This window comes from Podarcis cretensis (genome assembly GCF_951804945.1).
Source record: "Podarcis cretensis genome assembly, chromosome: 10".
In the NCBI taxonomy this organism is placed as follows: Eukaryota; Metazoa; Chordata; class Lepidosauria; order Squamata; family Lacertidae; genus Podarcis; species Podarcis cretensis.
Window position 1 is genome coordinate 28717803 of NC_137179.1, and position 19787 is coordinate 28737589.

The 19787-nt window shown below is 42.1% G+C and overlaps 1 protein-coding gene and 1 long non-coding RNA gene across 2 annotated transcripts in view; both read right to left on the reverse strand.

Annotated features, from left to right (window-relative positions):
• Positions 1–15828, reverse strand: part of PVALB (parvalbumin) — a 44514-nt gene extending 28686 nt beyond the window's left edge. The window contains exon 1 of the mRNA XM_079993218.1: positions 15804–15828. The gene's annotated coding sequence lies outside the window, so the exon portion shown is untranslated. The remainder of the gene's footprint in view (positions 1–15803) is intronic.
• Positions 9647–11505, reverse strand: LOC307225709. Its single transcript, XR_013843149.1, has 2 exons — positions 11246–11505; positions 9647–9903 (listed from the first exon to the last, which is right to left on the reverse strand). It is a non-coding gene; the product is annotated as an uncharacterized lncRNA (long non-coding RNA).
• Positions 15829–19787: the final 3959 nt, after the last annotated feature.

A 19787-nucleotide genomic window follows, 5' to 3' on the forward strand; every position in this document is an offset into this window, starting at 1 on the left:
GTTAATTCCTTGAAAAAAACTCTGGTAACCTTAATCTCTAGAATATATCCAATAACGGTCCTTTCAGCCTTGCTGAGCATTGCCTTCCCACTGAAATCATGCTGCTGTAGATTGCCTCATTTGCCTGTTTCTGGAAATCTTAGGCCCAAGAAGTTGAATGTCTTTGCATCTGTTCACAATGAGATACCCCCCTCCCCTGTCTGCTACACTTAGTTGTGGTTTTATGCTTGGGATCATGTGAGGGAAATGCACACCATTGTGCAAATGGCTCGGATTGGAAGACATCACATGGCTGCTAATCTTACAGCAGCTTAATTTCTTTGGTTGAAACATTTCGGGTCCACCTTTCAATAAAATAACAACCAGCAATAAAACAAGACAGAAAGCCACAACAAATAATGAATGCAAAACCTAAGTTTGGCAAACTGTTTGGAGGTTTATTTGTTTTTACAATCAAGCAGCATATACGGTAAATTTTCTGAAATAAATAAATAAATAGCCAAAAACTAACCACTTTGAACCCAAGTGGCAAACTAAGGTTGCAGCTCCAACTAGCAAATTCAGGATTTGCAAGCTAGTCTGAAAATAAGACTTTGAAGTTTTGTGAAAAGTATCTAATATTCCTCTTCGCCCAGGCCTTTGGCTAATTAAACAATTGATGGCATTTTAAACTCTCTCTCTCTGTGTATTATTTTTGTTTGTTACTGTGTGATGCATTTTTGTGTTTTTTTATATTGAAAACTGTCCTGTGACCTTCAGATGAAGGGCAGCATAGAAATTTAAATAAATAAACAATAGACTTCTTAGAGTTGTTCAGACTCCACACTCCCCATTTAGTGAACATGTGAGGAAGAGGAAGCATTGTGCCTACCAGCCAGGTTCTGTTTGGGGGTGACACACTGGTGATGATGCTCTGTTGTGGCTGAACGTTTGGTAATAGTATGAAGGGAGCACTCATGTCAGCATGAAGGGGCATGACAATTCCATTCATGACTCAGAGTTGTCTGGACACCCCTGTCAGTGGCGATGGATCCATAATTTTAGAATTGTAACAGAAAAAGGCTTCATTCACATGGCAGCCTATTCTGTTTCCATGAAGTTTCCCTAGCTTTTAATTGCCACATTTGAGCTTCTGCACAATGTAAAAGCCACTTCCAGAACTATAGTGGGTGTATAGTAGAATAAAAGTCAAATTGAGCACTCATATTATTTGCAAATGGATTCTGGAAGCAAATAATATGGAAATTAAACTTACACTATATTCTATTATAGTTCCAGAAGTGCCTTTAATATGTGGCAGTGCAAATATAATACTGAACTTAACAGTTAGGAGGGAAATTATGAAAGCAGAATAAATTGCCATGTGAATGCAGCCTAATTCTATATCATAGAAATCATAGAATTGTAGCATTGCAAGGGACCCTGAGGATCATCTAGTCCAACCCCTTGCAGGACAGCTGGAATATTCAGCTGTCCCTTCTGGGGATCGAACATGCAACCCTGGTGTTATCAGCACCACATTTTAACCAACTGAGCTACCCACATCCAGTGCTTTTTTTCTAAAAGAAATGTTTAGGGGTACTCTCATTTTCCTACTCATATTGGAATATTGCCCCTCAATGAGGCCAAACTTAAAATCACAAAATGTTATGGGGCATGCATACCCCTGTGTCCCCCCAGAAAAAAGCACTGCCCACATCCATATTGCTGCTGCTATATCTCATTGCATAGGAAGGTATAACAAGGTACTCATGGAATGAATTTAACCTTGCTGTGAATGTCCTGAATCATGGAATATTTTTTTTGTATTTTTAACTGGTAGTATGCAATGCTTCTCAGGAAGTCCTGATACTGAACTACATCTAGCCTATTTTAATATTCTGAAGCAGTGCTGAGGAAAAACATCAACAACTATTGATATTACTTTAGTGGCCTTGTGTGCAATGCTGCTGTATATATACTGTGTTCAGATATAGATCTAACCTTGATTTGTCATAAACTATCAGACGCAGGCAGCTGTCACATACTGTCAAATATCAAACATTAAAATCAAACTGCAAAGTCAAATATCTAAATCAAAGCATGATTAGTTGTCAAATAGTGACACCAGATATTTTGTGAATATTCAGCAGACACCTGAACATTCTGAGAACATCTCATGAAAATTTGATGTCCATTTGCAGAGGAGAGTATAAAGGAGATAATTTGCAAACAAAATAGTTTCCATTGTATTTTGCAACCATTCACTATTTTCTCAGTCCTTCCCTTCTTTTGTTCTCTCTTTCTCTCAACACTGCAATATCATTTCCTCCCTCTTTCTGCAAGCTGTAGCCTCTGTGCTCTTTGGTCACACCATCTTTCTGCATATAAAAGACAGTCACAGAACGGAAACATACCCAGGGGGTCATTTAGTCCAGACTTCAATCCCTATATGTTGTTAGACTCCAACTCCCATCATGTATGACCACTGGATAAGCTAACTCGAGATAATGTGAGTTGTAGCCCAATAGCAGTAGAGCATGAGACTCTCAATCTTAATCTTAATCTCCTGAGTTTGAGCCCCACGTTGGGCAAAAGATTCCTGCACTGCAGGAGGTTGGACAAGAAGACCCTCATGGGTCCTTCCAGCTCTACAATCCCCTGATTCTATGAACATCTGATGTTGTCTATTTCTGTTCCAAGAATCATCTTCCCTGTGTTTGCTTGAAAACTTGCAAAGTAGAAGATCTCTCGCATTCCATTCCCTATATAATCCCCCCCTAATATAATATAATCTAATTCTACGTCAGGGGTACAGAACCTGTAGTCCTCCATGTGTTGCTAGACTACAATTCCCATCATCCATAACTTTTGGCTGGGTCTGAAGGAAGTTGGGGTCCAACAACATTTGAAAGCCTAGAGGTTTCCCACTCCTTTTCTACTTTCTTGTATGTAAGGTGCCAGAGGACTTAACCTGGGGTTTCTTATAATCAGATGTAGGCAATTTACTCTCTGCACCACCATGACAGTGTGTCATAAGAGGAGCTGATGACCTTCCCTTTGTTGCGCTTTGGTACTATAGCTTCTATTTCAGCAGGTGACAGAAAAAGGAAGATGAGGTTCCACCTGGCACTATAAAAAGCCTCAGAATCTGTTTTGGCTCCTCAGAGTGAAGACTGCCTACAGTATTTGCCAAACTACCCATGCCTCTGCCTTCTGATAGTTTGCATTGCCTTCAGACAGACAGCCCTGCCGTTGCAGTGAAAAAAACCCAATAATTTGCCATACACCTAGCAGAGAGGGAATGCGATTGTGTCTTTCTGAAATCCTTGTAAGGCTGCAATCCTAGGCACATTTACCTTGGAATAATCCCAAATGAGCGTACCTGGACATAGTTCTGAAAAAGCACGCATAGGACTGGGTTGCATATTTAACATCATCAACCGATAAATATCCTTTTATCAGAATAAGTTCCATCAATCTACCCCCACAGGATTTCCATTCAAGACCCATTCCCTCAAGATTCTTTCCAATTTATTATCAACACCTTTCTTGGATGATTATGATGCTTACTTTTCAACATGAGCTTTTCCCAGTAAGACTGTGTTCTTGCTACCTTTTTATGCAGGATTCAACCTTTAAGTCCTTATGCTTCTTCCTAGGCATTTATTTCCTATTTTATATTCTGAAAGATTTATTGCTTTATTACCCTCCTGGAACCTGATTCAAAACCTGATCATGAAATGTGGCTGTTCATATGAGGTCCCCAGTGGGTCACTACTGTGATGGGAAATTTGTTTCTTCCTTTTCATAATTCATTTTAAATCACAGAGAGTACTGACCCAGACATTGGCGGGTTGTTCTCAATCAACATGTGGAGAATCAGCCTTCCCCCATCATACAATTCTTTTTGTGAACTCCCCCCCCATGTGAAATTTTCAGTGTGTGACTTTTGACACCCAACCCTTCACTCTGAGCAGTTGAAACAATTGTGAACATTCTGTAATATCATCAATAGCTGGGGGAAAGAAACAGATAACCCTTGCCTTTTGCCTGTGAAATACAAATTCATTGACAGCTTGCAAGCATGGATGCATACCATTCTCCCCATTTTGCAGCTGCTTCAAGGGTATGAAGGGGAAACTTTTACAGCTTGGTATTCTGTCCTGTCTTATGCCTTGATCTTGTATAAGTGCTGGCTGGAGTAATGATGCAGGTTCCACAGAAGAGGAGTTCTGAGTGTGGGTGCTGCCTCTGAGGATCGATAGGTTAGGTGATCTATGAGAAACAGTTAGTGAACCTGATGGTGATGTTCCATAGTGTGGTGTCGATGTGAAAAGTAGGGATGTCAGTAACTCTTGTAGCAGCTAGGGTTCATTCAGTGAACTGTAGTTGGTAATGGGTCAGCCAGAGTATTTGGGTCTTTCCTAGTTTGACTTGTATTTCTTGTATCAATATAGGATTGCCTTTTTGCAGAAGTCTGTTAGGTGGTGAAAACCTTTGGCATGCCTTTTCTTTACTTGGAAGCTTTAGAATGCATTGTGGAATGGTGGGTGGTGGACATGGGGATAGGGCTGGGGACGGTTTCCTCACTTTTTCTTTCCATGCTTTAAACATGGCCTGCGTGAACCTTTTGTTGTTGTTGTTGTTGTGGGGGTTTTCTTTAGTTTGTTTTGGAGAAATAGATACACTGTCACGGGGGTGTTTCAAATTATATCTGTCTCCATTTACACCCCCCCCCCCTTTGCTTCATCTTCTAGGATGTATGGAATTAGGTGGCATACTTGGTTAGGGATGCAGTATAATTCTATATTGGGAATGCGGGTGGCGCTGTGATCTAAACCACTGAGCCTCTTGGGCTTGCCGTTTGGAAGGTCGGCGGTTCAAATCCCCACTAAGCTTGTTGCTCTGTCCCAGCTCCTGCCAACATAGCAGTTTGAAAGCACACCAGTGCAAGTAGATAAATAGGTACCGCTGTGGTGGGAAGGTAAACAGCATTTCCATGTGCTCTAGTTTCCGTCACAGTGTTCCGTTGCACCAGAAGCAGTTTAGTCATGCTGGCCACATGACCCAGAAAGCTGTCTGTGGACAAACACTGGCTCCCTTGGCCTGAAAGCGAAATGAGCGCTGCAACCTCATAATTGCCTTTGACATAGTTGCCTTCGACCCCGTCCAGGGGTCCATATATGTGTGTGTGTGTGTGTGTGTGTGTGTGATTCCCCAGCCTCCTTCTGAGGAAGGGAAGTGCAGGAACTTGGGAGCTTATCGGTTGCTTTTTATGTGAGAGGATAAATGAATGGAAAAGAGCCAGTTCTATAAGCGAAAAGGAGCTTATACACCAGATGTTTGGTGTAATTGCCACTGTGGCTTTATTCACACCAGGCTAGAAAAGCCCATGTAATTATTGCTGCAGGGGTTTCCAGGCCAGTATAAACTACCTCAGCAGAAGCCAGCTACATTGCTTAACCCCCTGCCTACTTGAGACTGAGGATTAAAAAGATTTCAATCAGGGGAAAAGTAGTTGATTGGGATTCTCTCATGCATCCATTTTTTTGTGACAGGTGGACATGGGCACTATGAGAAAATGAATAGGCAAATTTTGCCAAAAGTGTCCCCTTCTTCCATGCTGGACTTTATTATGCTGCTATGACTAAGTGGGAACCTGTTGCACTGGTCATTAGAGCTGTCTGCCAGTTCTTCCGCACTTCCTTTGCCTTCTAGTTAATGAGGACCAGTTACATCAAGCATAACTGAGGCCACTTCATGGGGGGATGACAATGTCAGTGTGATATATTAGTTACATCTGGAGAGTCATAGGCTCCCCATTCTTGTGGTAGACAATGCTACAGTACACCATGGATCCATGGTCTGACCTCATGTATGCAGTGCTCTCCCCCCAAAAAATGTTTAGGGGTACTCTCATTTTGACTCAAGAAAATCACCATTTTATAGTTCAAATTGGGAAAAATAAATACAGTAAATGGACAAAAGTACAAAGATTCACAAAATGTTTAGGGGTATGTGTACCCCTGCATCCCCCCAGAAAAAAGCACTGGATGTATATATCCATGTAGTGATAAAATGAACCTACAAAATTGAGATGGAGAAAATGATCACAATCAACTAAAGCCTCTCTGTTTTTTTACATGATCTGTTCAAAATCACTTTGTTCAGCAGCCAACTATTGAACTTCATTTAGCTCAAGTCACAGCAAAGCATGGTTTGACTACCCTTGCCTATGCATTCACTGTAATTTTTGAATGTATATTCCTCAAGGACAGAAGAGGTGGATTATAAAGTGTGTGCACAAGAAAGTGTAAAGTGGAATATATTATTTCATGCCACCCCAATCCTTGAGTGGTGCGAGATTCCAGGGGTTCTGGGCATTTCCCCCAGGGTTTCCTTTGGAATGAGGTACTGTGGAGTCTTTGTGATATATGGTTAGCTTATAAACAGCCTGCGATGGAGGAATATTGCTCGCAGCAATAACACCCCAAGAAGCTCTTGCTTCTCCCATAGCCACAGCCTTGGATTCAACCAGAAATCAGGCATGGCTCCATCTCTCAGCTACCCAACCAGCTGCAGGCTTCTTACTTCTAGCTCACACACCTCACCTCTGACTCTTTGTCTTTCTAATTACCAGACAGTTGAGGGAGAGAGGCCCACCCATTTGTCCTCTGGCACAGGGCTACTTCCTTTGTTACCTTAAAGACCCAAATTTAGGGGGCAATTATGGCCCTTGGCTGGCTAATTCAGCAACTGAATCCCTGCAGAAGGGATTCTGGCATGTGGCCAACTCGCCCCCCCCAAACTCATAACAACATCTTAGTCTGTCACAACCCTTTTAGGTTTGCTGAATGCAACTGCCATCACCTGGACTGACCAGCTTCATAGTGGCACCTAATGGCATCTTCAGTCAAAGGGTGAGCATAGGCCTGGTGCCCTCCAGATGTTTTGAACTACATCTCCCATCATCCCCAGCCAGCAGAGCTTACGGGTCAGCAGCATCTTTGTAAGAAAGAGAATGGCCGATGCAAAATGGGCTTGGCAGAGTATGCCCTTTAAATAATGGAGAGGAAATAAGATAATCACATAACATTAATTCTGAGAAGCGCTGGCTGATTTGGACTATCTTGCTGCTTTTTCGCATTACAGTAATGATGCTTTGATGTGCTTCTGTATATTTCTACAATTCCATCAGTCCCAGCCAGCAGAGCTACACAGTTGTAGTCTGAAACATCCGGAGGGCACCAGATTGGCTACAGGAGTACTGACCAATTCAAGTTCCTTTGAAAACTAGGTATTTGAGAATATGCATATCATGGCCATCTGCATCTTAAATAAGAGTAAAACAAACACCAGAAGCTTTGAGAAATTAAATCAAAGTGAACTTGTAACGTTCTAAAGTGGTACATACCCTCATTACCAGTTATGTGGAACAGGGAGCATAACTTGCAAAACATTCGTTTGGTCCCAGATGCTATTCATAGTACAAAGCAAAATTGGATTGATTATAGATGTTTACAAAGATTCTGGGTTTTTTTAATGCATTCATTTTATATCTCTTAAAAATGCTGTAAGCCACCTTGAGCAGTGCAAATGCATTTGACCATGACTGCAGCCTTTAAAATCCAGGAGATGGCCGGAGCTGCACTAAGGAGAACATCATAGCTCTGATCCCAGAATTTTGATCTGGGGGGTTTCCTGCCAACATCCCAAGTGAAAAGTGCTGGCTAAGAAAGTCTAAAACTAGCACGAGGCAATGAGTGAGGATTCCGTCAGCTGGCAATGCACCTTAGCAATATTTCACTGGTCAACAGTTTTTTTCCCTTAAGTGACAGGCTCAAGAAAGTGGGCTATATCAGCCAAGCGTGCAGCAGGTTTTGCAACAAGGGCATGCTACTTGGGCTCAGCTGTGCGATTGTTAGCCCATCCTCCTTGCTGTGCCCTCCCACCAAACACTTGGGAGCACTGCAAGGAATTCATATGACAACTGGTGCTGGAACAGAAGTGATGCAAACAGTGATGACTGGTGCCCATTGAAAATGACTGTGCAGAAAGCACGGAGGTCAAGGGTAGGCGGAGCAAGAACCAGCTACTTCTTTTCTCTTGAGTTCTACAAGGGCAACACTGAAGAAAGAGTAGGAAGCCTACAACCAATGTCACCCACCAACCCCAGACTAGTTCATAGACTTGTAGAATTGTAGGGTTGGAGGGGACTGCTGAGGGTCATCTGGTGTAGGAATCCTGCCAACAGCAATCCCTGGGTGGGCTCAAACCACCAACCTTCTGGTCAACAGCCAGAGGCATTGACCCACTGTGCCACAGGACTAGTTGTAACTAAGAAGGCAAGCAGGTGGGTGAGGAGAGACTAAGGTTGGTAGGCAAAACCCCATTTGCTTTAATGGACCAGCTTCACTGGATGCAAATGACTTGCTTTATGCAAATAGTCTACTGGATGAAAATGACCTGTTCATGCAGAGGAGGAGCTTATTGCCAGGACACAACTGAGATTTAGAAAGAAGGCCCCTCCTCAGTGTGATCATTCCCCATTGTGTTATTTTTGGAAGTCTTAATCCATCCTTCTTGCAGATCCACTGAATGCCAAAAGCAGCAGAGAAGGTGTATTAGGGGTTGCACTAGGTCTAGCTCAGTGGCTCCCTCAACCATCTATGGTTCCTTGGCAGCTGTCCAGCCTCACTGAGTGCTGGTGCTGGTCTAGCATCCTTTGGCCATTCACTGCTTTGCATCCTGCCTAAGCCGATGGTAATTAAAACCATTATATTTAGCATCATAGGAGCCAACTTCTAGGAACCGAGGTCCCTTTGGCCCCCTCAATAAAATATTTGAGGTTTCCAGGCTCCCCCAAAGTGGATCAGCATTGCCATTCAAATGGTGTGCATGCACTGCGCCTTGTGATTAATTATGTGGGGCGGGGCTTATCTGCCCACCCCCTATATTATTCAAGTTGTTACCCCTGTTTAGCATATATGCCGCACTTGAGAATGCTCAAAGCCATTGCACACATTGTCTCAGTAAGCCTTGCAAAAACCTAACCCAGATTCTGGGGCTATAAAGCTCTCCTCTTTGAGGTAGGTTGTTACGAGTCCCTCCAAATTCATTCCATAGCCTGAGCTCAGAGAGCCTTTCTGGCAGCACTAGTTGATTCCATGCATGCTTTCCAAACAGCAGCAAGTCTGGAATCATGCTAATTGGATTGCAAAATGTCTGGCCTTACTGGAGATATCACATTATCACATTTGAGAAGGGGTGGAGCTCAGTAGCAGAGCATCTGCTTTGCATGCAGGAGGTCCCGGGTCCAATTCTTGGCATCTCCAGGTAGAGCTTGGACGCATTGCCTGCCGGAAACCCTGGAGAGCTGCTGCCAGTCCATGTAGACAAAACTGAGATAGATGGATCACTGGTCTGGCCCAGTACAAGGCAGCTTCCTATGCTCCTATTGCAACTCCAGAAACAAGGGACCCTCTTTTAAAAAAACACCCTAAGGTGTATGTGAAAAATCTCCAGCTGGGAAATACATATGTAGAGTTCGGAAAACCAGTGATTCTTCCCGAGTGCTGATGGACCAACAGATCTTTGTTAGGCAGAGAATGTCTGATGCAAAATGGGCTCCGCAGAGTATGCCTTTTAAATAATGGAGAGAAAATAGGATCATTACATAAGGTTAATTCAGAAAAGCCCTGGCAGATTTGGACTATCTTGCTGCTTTTTTGCATTATAATAATGATGCTTTGATGTGCTCCAGTCTTCTGTAGATTTCTCAGTAGTGAATTACTTAGTTCCTCTGGCAGAAAGCACTAGTGGGCATCTTCTGTGATATGAAATCTCCATATTCTTTGAGTGTCCATGCAAAAAATCAGATATGCAATTCTTTTTCTTTATTTTTTCACCCCTTTGTTGTACCTTATGACAGGGACAGAAAACGACGCGCCTGTTATTACAACATGCAATTTTGCCTCCTTAAGAAGCATTCCTGGTCTAATCACGCCAGTTGCTTTGACTGTAATTGCAAGTTTATCCTAATAAAGGATCAATCCATCTTGTTTTCTAAACTACTTTCTTTATGACATACAATTATTGGTGCTAGTGGTTTCCATTGTTGGTTCCAAAGATATGAGTAATAGTAAGAGTAGCAGAAGCTATCAGCTGTCATGACCCCAGAGCAGTAGCAGTTGGTTGGACAGGGTGTTCCCTGCCGTCCTTGTGGTGTAGTGGGAGGGTGAGGGGCTAGGCAGCAGTGTGGATGGTGTGGTGCAAACTCACCAACAGAACAAATCTGACACTGAGATTTATTCTCTCCTCCTCCTTGACTGGACAGTACATCACTGTACTGTACTCGACTGGACTACTGCAATGCACTCTACGTGGGGCTACCTTTGAAGGTGACCCGGAAACTGCAATTAATCCAGAATGCGGCAGCTAGTCTGGTGACTGGGAGTGGCCACTGGGACCACATAACACCGGTTCTGAGAGATCTGCATTGGCTCCCAGTACGTTTCCGAGCAGAATTCAAAGTGTTGGTGCTGACTTTAAAGCCCTAAACGGCCTCGGTCCTGTATACCTGAAGGAGTGTCTCCACCCCCATCATTCAGCCTGGACACTGAGATCCAGCGCCGAGGGCCTTCTGGTGGTTCCCTCATTGCGAGGAGTGAGGTTACAGGGAACCAGACAGAGGGCCTTCTCGGTAGTGGAGCCCACCCTGTGGAACACCTTCCCTTCAGATGTGAAGGAAATAAGCAGCTATCTGAAGGCAGACATCTGAAGGCAGCCCTGTTCAGGGAAGTTTTAAATATTTAACGCTGTACTGTTTTTAACACTTGATTGTGAGCCGCCTAGAGTGGCTGGGGAGACTCAGCCAGATGGGTGGGGTATAAATAAATATAATAATAATAATAATAATAATAATACTAATAATAATAATAATAATAATAATAATAATAATAATAATTATATCACACCAACAGTGGTGACGGGAGATTAGGTAAGCAGTGCTCCTTCAGCCCACCTATAGCTACTGCCCCAGAGTCCAGCACTGAGTCAGAAGCTACTATATCACCAACAGAGGAGCTAGCCCACATTTCAGGTTATATCTAATGCTGGTGATCAGGGAAAGACAGAACCTGAGGCCAGCAGGCAGAAGTTCATTGAACCAGATCCTACCTTACCAAGGCCCATTGAACCCCTACCAGGACCTTCCTGGGTGCTTTTTTTCCAAATCCAAAGAACTGAGTGCCTCCTATATTACCTTGCCAGTCTAATGGCACTGGGAGTGCACCAGGCAGGTCATGGAGCATGGGAGAAGTGTCCATCTTCAGGCCAGAGAGTTGGCCCTTTAAGAGACTCTATTTCTTTAAAAGGGGGTGAAGCCCAAGAGAGGTGGACTGGAGACAGAGGTTCAAAAGACCTCAGATGACTTCTAACCCTTGCCAGAGCAGGTTGCTAATGAGGAGCTCTCCTTGGTGCTGCAACAATAGAACTGCCTTGCCCTGTGGGCTTGTCTGCAGGACCAGAGCAATTGTGATGCAATTGATGTCACAGGAGTGTGGACTGCATGACATGCATTTTAGAATGTTTATTTTGCATGGCCTTCAAACAGCCCTAGGTCAGTCTGAAACCGCAAACATTGGCAACCAAATGAGCAACAAGCGAGACTTGGTATATGACTATTGGTATGACCAATTAAGGAGGGAAATTGGGAAGGGAGTAAGATGTCAAAATATGCCTAGCTAATGATGAATAGATGTCTCCTCTTCATAAGTTGATGCTTTTCACCTCAAATAAATTGATGGACAATTCTACAGTTTTTCTAAAAAAAATGGACAGCTCATAATTACAAACTACCCCTAACCAAAAAGGGAGGGCTCACATAGATCAGTGGCAGAACACATGCTAGGTCCAGTCACTAGCAATTCCAGGCAAACAGCAGCTGAATCAGGTACCAGGTACCTGGGATAATGAACTGAGCTTGGAAAAATGAAGGCAGACAGTGCAGATCCTTCAGAATCAGTGTTACATGATTCTAGCAGAATGAACTGCTCAACATTCCGGCTGCACCAGTTGTAGTTTCCGGGCCATCTTCAAGGGCAGCCCCATGTAGCAGCACCTTTTCAGTAATCAAGTCATAAGGCATGGATTATCGTGTCTGGGCTATCTCTGTCCAGGAATGGCTGTAGCTGGTGAGCAGGTGATAGTTAGAAATAAGCACACTACCACTAACACCACTTGGGTCTCCTATGACAAAGCTGGATTGAGAACTACTGCCAAGCTTGGGGTGTCTGCTGCTTGCAGTTTCAAAACGTGTGGAACTCTGCCAAACCAATTCCCAGTTCTGAGAATCACGACCCCTAAGTGCCTCCACCTTGTTGAGTTCCAGCCTCAGTTTATTGGTCCTCATACAGTCCACTATTGCCTCCAGACCACAACAGCCAGACTGAACGCAGTGGAATATTGAGATACACAGAATTACACTGCACATGTCCCAATTGCCCAAGGGACTCAATCAGCCTAGTGCAAAATATATTTCTGCTTATTGGATGGAGAGGCATCTGTTTCAGTGGACAGGCTGGTCATTTTGCTCTCAAGTTACTTACACTCCTAATCCCTCTCTAGCTTCACATGTAGACTCCAGCAAAAGAAAAGTAAGCACTATCCAAAAGGCCTTCTCCCCCTCCTGATTCTTTTTTTTTTTTTTTTTGCTTTATGGACACCATTTATTACTTTTTTTGGGTAAATCTTAATGACCAGTTAGCACATCCTATTTCCAGAGATGGACATTTCACCTGTATTTCTGGCTAAGGAGAGGAGGTTCCTCTCTTCTCCAATTGCTGGTCTATTGAGGCCATAGAGTTTCTTTTGGAGGTCACTACTCAGTCTAAAAAAACATTTCAATCTCTTCTTACCCAGCAATTCTCCAGTCAAATATGCTGTTTCAGTTAGTGATGCAGGTTCATTTAGTGCCTATTGGGACATTGATACCGGGAAATGATCACTCTCAGTTCTTTCTAGCACTTTAAAGGTATTCCATTAGAAAATAATAATGATAGTGAGATCACTATGTGGTCAGTGGCATCACCTTCACATTTGCTCAGGTAAACATAATGCATATGCAAATTCTAAAAATGTTAGTTCCCTTGCTGATTTTATTTACTATTCATGGAATTACACAACGTTAGAAAACTGTCTTCCAACTCTAAACCTAATGGTTGCAAAAGACCTGCTGAGACTGCTCCAATTTGAGCACTGAAGTCCCCACAAAAGAAATATATGTGCTTTGCAGAATGTGAGATGAGTCCATTCCAATAGAAATCTCTCCATATCACAGCAGTCACTGGGAGACAATTAGTAGGGGGGAAGAACCATTGAGACTATGTAAGAACTCTTGCCTGGAGGAGAGAAGAAAATAAACAGAACAGCGCCACAAGACCAGGCACCAGTGCTTCTGCTGAAGCCATTTACTGACCTGTGACTAGCATTGGGGGTGAGGGGGGTGGGGCTCTGGCATAACTCCCTCAGTGTGACCCTTACCATGGAAAAGGCAGGATATACAAACTGGGAATTCTCCTAGGCTGCATCTGATTATCTGGGACATTCTGTGCAAAGTGGGAAAGGTAGTATTATGATTAGGACAGTGGGCCCTCTGCTGGTCTTGGGGCTCTGACAAAAGCCCAGCTTGGCCACCCTTTGGAGACAGATCTGGAAGGTAGCTACAGGTGGAAGCAAAGTCTTTGAAACCAGGTGATCTGATTTATTCTTGATGCGATTTCTTGTACTTCACCCCTGCCATTAATTAATTATTATAATATTAATAAATAATAGTAATAAAGAACTCTACAGCTTTTCTGCAGTTCTCACCTCAGTGTGGAGCAGGGTAGAGAGCAAGCTGGGAGTCACTATTTTGGATCACTGTTAAGGGCCAAATTAGACTGAGAGGGGAAAAGAGAGAAGGGCAGAAGGGCTGCCTTTTAATATTTACCGGTAATTCCTTTTAACAACAACAACAACACCCAGCCCATCTGGCTGTCTTGCCCTGGCCACTCCAACAATTAAAAGTAGGGGTGAGAGCTCTTAGCCCAAAATGTCATAAACTATTTTTCAATTTTTATTGGACGCATGGAATAAATTACAGTATTAAATTGAAAAAAAAATCAGTTGTTTAATATGGAAAAATATACATCTGCAGAGCCAAAATTCAGTGCACAGAGAAGCAATCCATTGGAGAATCTACTAATATATTTTACCAGCCTTTTTTCAAAAATAAAATAAGTTTTTAGTCCTCATGTGGTCAGTATATCAAAAGTTCAGAAGGCGTATGTCTGCACACTTCCTCATCCTTTCCAGGAGCCCAGACCACCTCCCTCAGATATTACAAATACATTGCCCACTTAATATCTCACAAATCCTTTTCTATCCTCAATCCTTGTTGAAAATTAAGCAATTTCACATATGCTTGGAATTCACTGTTGCCCTTAAGAGGAAAAGAGTCATAACTGGTGATTTCTAGTTTCAGAAGCCGAGCATTTCAATGCACAGATTTCAAGCCTCCATTAATTTTTCTGCGAATCCCTTCTGAGGGAATCCCTTCTGAGGGAAGGGGAAAGATGTTTTGCTGCATGCACTGGAAGTCAGGTGTTTGTGTCCACATATGCTCACATGCCGGGGCCACTTTTTTGCGTTACACTTTCAGGTCTGTGCCTGTTTTAAGCGCAGATCTAAATACAAAATGTATGAATGTGACAAACACATTTCATCTAACCAGGGCTTTTTCCCCAGTCGGAACTCAGTTCTGACACCTCTCAGGCGGCACCATTTCCTTTATAAGAGAACAAGGGAGGCGTTCATGGTGAGTTCTGGCACCTCTTTTCGTAGAAAAATAGCACTGCATCTAACACATGTACAACACAAGGACACTGATCTGCGTATCTGCCTGCAGCTTCCTATTGATCCAGCTTTGCCCCTGTCTAATGTAAGAAATGGCTTTGGATAGCAGAGGATAAGTGTGCGAGAGACTACATCTGAGCAAGTTATGGGAAAGGGCACAGGCATTCTCTTTTTATTTTTTTATTAATTGACATCCAAGAATATCATACACAATCTTAAACACACATACAAAGAAAAGGTAAAACTACTACTAATAACAACAACCTTTATACCATTAAATATTGATTTAAATTTGTACTTATACGTGCTCTTTTCTTATACTTTCTAACTAGACAAAAATAAACCAAAGTAAAATCCAATAAACTAAATTATGTCAAAATATACTTCCCGTCATTTCCCGATGTAAGTTACATTTACAACATTGAATGTAATTATACTTCTTACCTTACTCTTACTATATTTTCTAATACTTTCTTATAACATATCGTACCATTTTTCCTTATTTCATAATATTTAATTTACACAAGGGTCATTCAAACGCTGCCATAGATGTTATGTCATTATTGTATTTTTGTAGGTACAGTATTTCTTGAACATATCCCATTTTTGCATGAATGACTGTTTTGTATTTCCCCTTAATCTATTTGTCAATTGAGCCATTTCTGCATAGTCTAATAACTTATTCTGCCATTCCCTTACTGTTGGTACTTTCCCCCCTTTCCAGTTCGATGCAACTAATAACCGGGCAGCGGCTGTCGCATATAAAAAGATTTCTCTTATATTTTTCTCATGAATGCACACTTGCTATCAAAGAACACAAATTTGCCATGAGATCACAGTGTCACACATGCAAACATGCAGAGACAGATCAAACCTTGCAGTCAATGCCTGGGATGTGCATGTCCAGACACGATACTCAGACACACCTGCTGGACAGTAGGTGTTTTGATTGGCGCACTGCACCCCTGGATCAGTTTTCCGTCATGTCAAAGCCACCAAAACTGTAACAGGCTTGAAGAGGTGAGAAAGAAGCCTCTGGTGTGAAGGATGGCTCCCCTGGCAGCTTGTAATTAGGACACTCGCTGGTTGCAGCTCCACCTCCCCTTAACTCAAGTGCATCTGATACACTCTACATGGAATTCCAAAGTTTAATTTAGCTTAACTCTTGGCTAGAATCAACAGCTGATAAATTTAGTTGGAGGGATTAAGGATTAAGACTAAGACCTCCATAAAAGGAGCCCAAAGACAGGAGACAGCAAAATCCAACAACCGTCACAAAGCCCACCATGAAAAACTGACGCAGAAATGCAGTTCCTGCTTCAGGCTAGGATGGGTATCCGCTGAGGGCCACAATCTAAGAAGGAGCTCTCTGATAAGAGCCCTCAATGCAATTTCAGACATAAATAAAATTGCTGTTTGTGTGGATGGGAAGTATGTTACTAGAAGTAACATATCCATCATGTTTAGTACACCTTGGTAGCCTTATTCTCCATGAGCTGATCTTACAAAAGGCTAGGGCTTTTTTCGCCAGCCAGAACTCACCGGAACTAGGTTCTGGCACCTCTCAGGTGAGCACCATTGCCATTAAAAGAGAACAAGGGAGGCATTTGTGGTGAGTTCTGGCAATTTCTCTTTGTCCACCCATTTCTACTAGGACCTAGCTGGTGAAGACTTGTCCAATAAAAAAGCCTTCCCTAGACTGCATTTCAGGTTTCACTCAGAAATTTATTGAAGGAAAGACTTTTGCTGATGAAGCTCTCATTTCAAATGGGTTTCTCAAGGGTGTTTTTTATTCTCTTAGCAGAAAGCATGCTGATAGAAATGTTTTCAATACTTTCAATACAACCAAGGTGAACATACAGATCACCTGGTATACCCATTGTGCTCTTGTCCAAAGTAAAACTGACAATACACATGATCAAATGTATATGATCACCAAGCCTCATGGAACATGTGCACATACTATTTCAATGAAGAGGGAATTGTACACATTAACTGGCCAACATACACTGTGTTCATAAGGCTATGGGGAATGTGCACATCTAGGCTGAATTTTGTACATTCTCCAGCCATTATACATGATCCCCAACAGGCCTTGTGGAATATGCATCTCCCCCCACCTCACCATCCCAGTATAGCTTAGGGCACCTATAGACTGTCAGAATTTTGCAGGATTGATTTAAGTACATGCTGAGGAATTTAGGGTTGTCCATTTGCAGTAAATTAAAGTGTTCTATCTTCCTAGTGCAACAGATACAGTTAAGAAAAGAAACAGAGTTTTGCAGTTAGGAAAGTAATGGGGAAATGCATTGAACCTAAGAAACAAATTAGGATGAATGTTCATAGGCTGCTTTTGATCCTGGCCTTTGATGTTGGAGAGAGATATTTTTAAGACTTCCAGTCTAGTGGTGGTTGTAATTTGTTTTAAAGTGTTTTTAATATTGTACTTTGCATTGTTGGATCCTTCAGAATGAATTTTCAGTAGAAACCAGACATTGTGTAACCTCCATATAAGCTTTGTGCAAGCAAATCATGACAGATGCTCAGTAAATAAATGCTCAATAAATAAGTCACTTGGAGCAGCCCTTAGTCACAGACAGTGTCAAATAGCATTTCAGAAGGGGTATTGGCCCAAAGAGATTTCTGGTGCTAAAGCCTTGCTGCTTATTTTACAAGAATCATTAAGGCAGGCCTGACTTTCCATGGGATTACCGGGTCAGTTCCTGCCCTGCATTCCAGAGCTTCCTGTCGTGCCTCACATGCCACTTGATTAAGAGGGAGCTGAAACCAGCAAGGCAGGGGCCAAAGCCAAGTCATTAGCTGCCTTGAGGAATTCCATTCTCCTTCTTTCAAGGCCAGAGATGGATGGACAGGGGAAGGAATGTGGGAGGTGGTGGATACAGAAGAAGGCTGTGCCTGCACAAGATTTTGCAGCGGGATGGATGCACTTCACTAGTCCATCTTTGAATTAAGCCTTGCCTGCATGGTCCTAGGTGTTAACACAATAGCATTTAGATCAAACTTTTAAACTGAGTGGACACATCCCAGCCAACTGTAATCCTAAACAACTGCTCTCTTTCAGACTCTGGCCTTTGTCCTGCTAAGTAACTCAGACCTGGAGTCGGGGCATCTCCCAAGGGCCGTCTGGCAGGGTCCCCTCTCTCTGGCTTTCCTAATGGCCCATTACCTTCCCTTGGTCTTTGGTTAATGACTGATTTCATGAACATGGAAGTTTGGCTTGTATTTTAGTTTGGCCTGTATTTTACACTTTGCTAAATCTGGCAGCCAATTGTATTACTCCAAGCCTTGATTAAATTCTAACACCTATCAGACCCAGGAATCAAGGGGAATCTGGAGTTCACAAATGCTGGCACCCACAACTCAAAGCACTATCATGAAGGTGGAATGTTTGCAGTATAGAAGATATGTTGTATGATTTTGTGCCTCTTGTGCAGTGAGTCTCCTAGTAGTTGGATATCACCTCAAGGTATCTCTGTAAGTTTCTGAACCACGATCATGTGTGTGTAGCAGACACAAGAGGAGTAGTGGGCTGGAATCTTGTTCAAGTCATGCATCCCAACCTTCCTGTCTACATGGCTTAGCCAAGAGGAAAGATTTATGGCTAGCTGCTGACTAGTCCATCTTAGTCCTTCCCATAAATTAAAAAGCAGGACATATGTGGGTCAGGTTTTGGAGCTGTACTGTATGTCTCTGGGTTGGAGACTCCCACTCTCCCCACTTGTTTGCCCTTCTCGTTCTTATCTGCTGTGGTGTGGTGGTAAATTTTGAAGTGCAGGAACTCATCAAGACAAAATCCAAAAATGCAGACCCCTCCTCTCCCTCCCTCCTATACATAGGGATGGAGAGGAAGTTTGATCCCCCCATTTTAATATGAAACCATACTTTTCAAAGCAATGTGCAAGCTGAACACAACTATCATTTCAAATTCACATTTCTCTGAATTTTGTGATGCAGTTCTCCAACCAGACAATATTAGCATAATGTGTGCACATAGGAAGAATAACATAAAAATGCATTATAGAATGAGACATTACTATCTATCATCTATCTATCTATCTATCTATCTATCTATCTATCTATCTATCATCTATCTATCTATCTATCTATCATCTATCTATATCTATCTATCTATCTATCTATCTATCATCTATCTATCTATCTATCTATCTATCTATCTATCTATATCTATCTATCTATCTATCTATCTATCTATCTATCTATCTATCATCTATCATCTATCTATCATCTATCTATCATCTATCATCTATTATCTATCTATCTATCATCTATCTATCTATCTATCTATCTATCTATCTATCTATCTATCATCTATCTATCTATCTATCTATCTTTCTATCTATCTATATCATCTATCATCTATCTATCATCTATCTATTCATCTATATCTATCTATCATCTATCTATTCATCTATCTATCTATATCTATCTATATCTATCTATCTATCATCATCATCTATCTATCACCTATCATCTATCTATCTATCTGAAAATTCAGCAGCATTTTAGTGCAAATTTATCCTAAAAATACATTTTTGTATGATTTTGACACACACAGTCAAAAACCATACAAAATGTGTTTTTTAGGAGAAACATGCACTAAAATGCTGCTGAATTTTCATAAGGATTAAGGAAAAATATCACAGATTGGTACAGAAACATGAAGAACTGGAAAGAAGATGGGAAAAATGAGAAATGCAGAGAACCAAAATTGAGAGATTTGTCCATCCCTACTTATATGCATAGACATGTGTATTTGAATGTTTGTCTCATATATACTGAAGGAGGGCTGTATATAGCATAATTCCCAATTTACAGAGATCACCATGACTGCCACCCTGTGCATGGCTTCCTGGGCGTACAGCTCTATT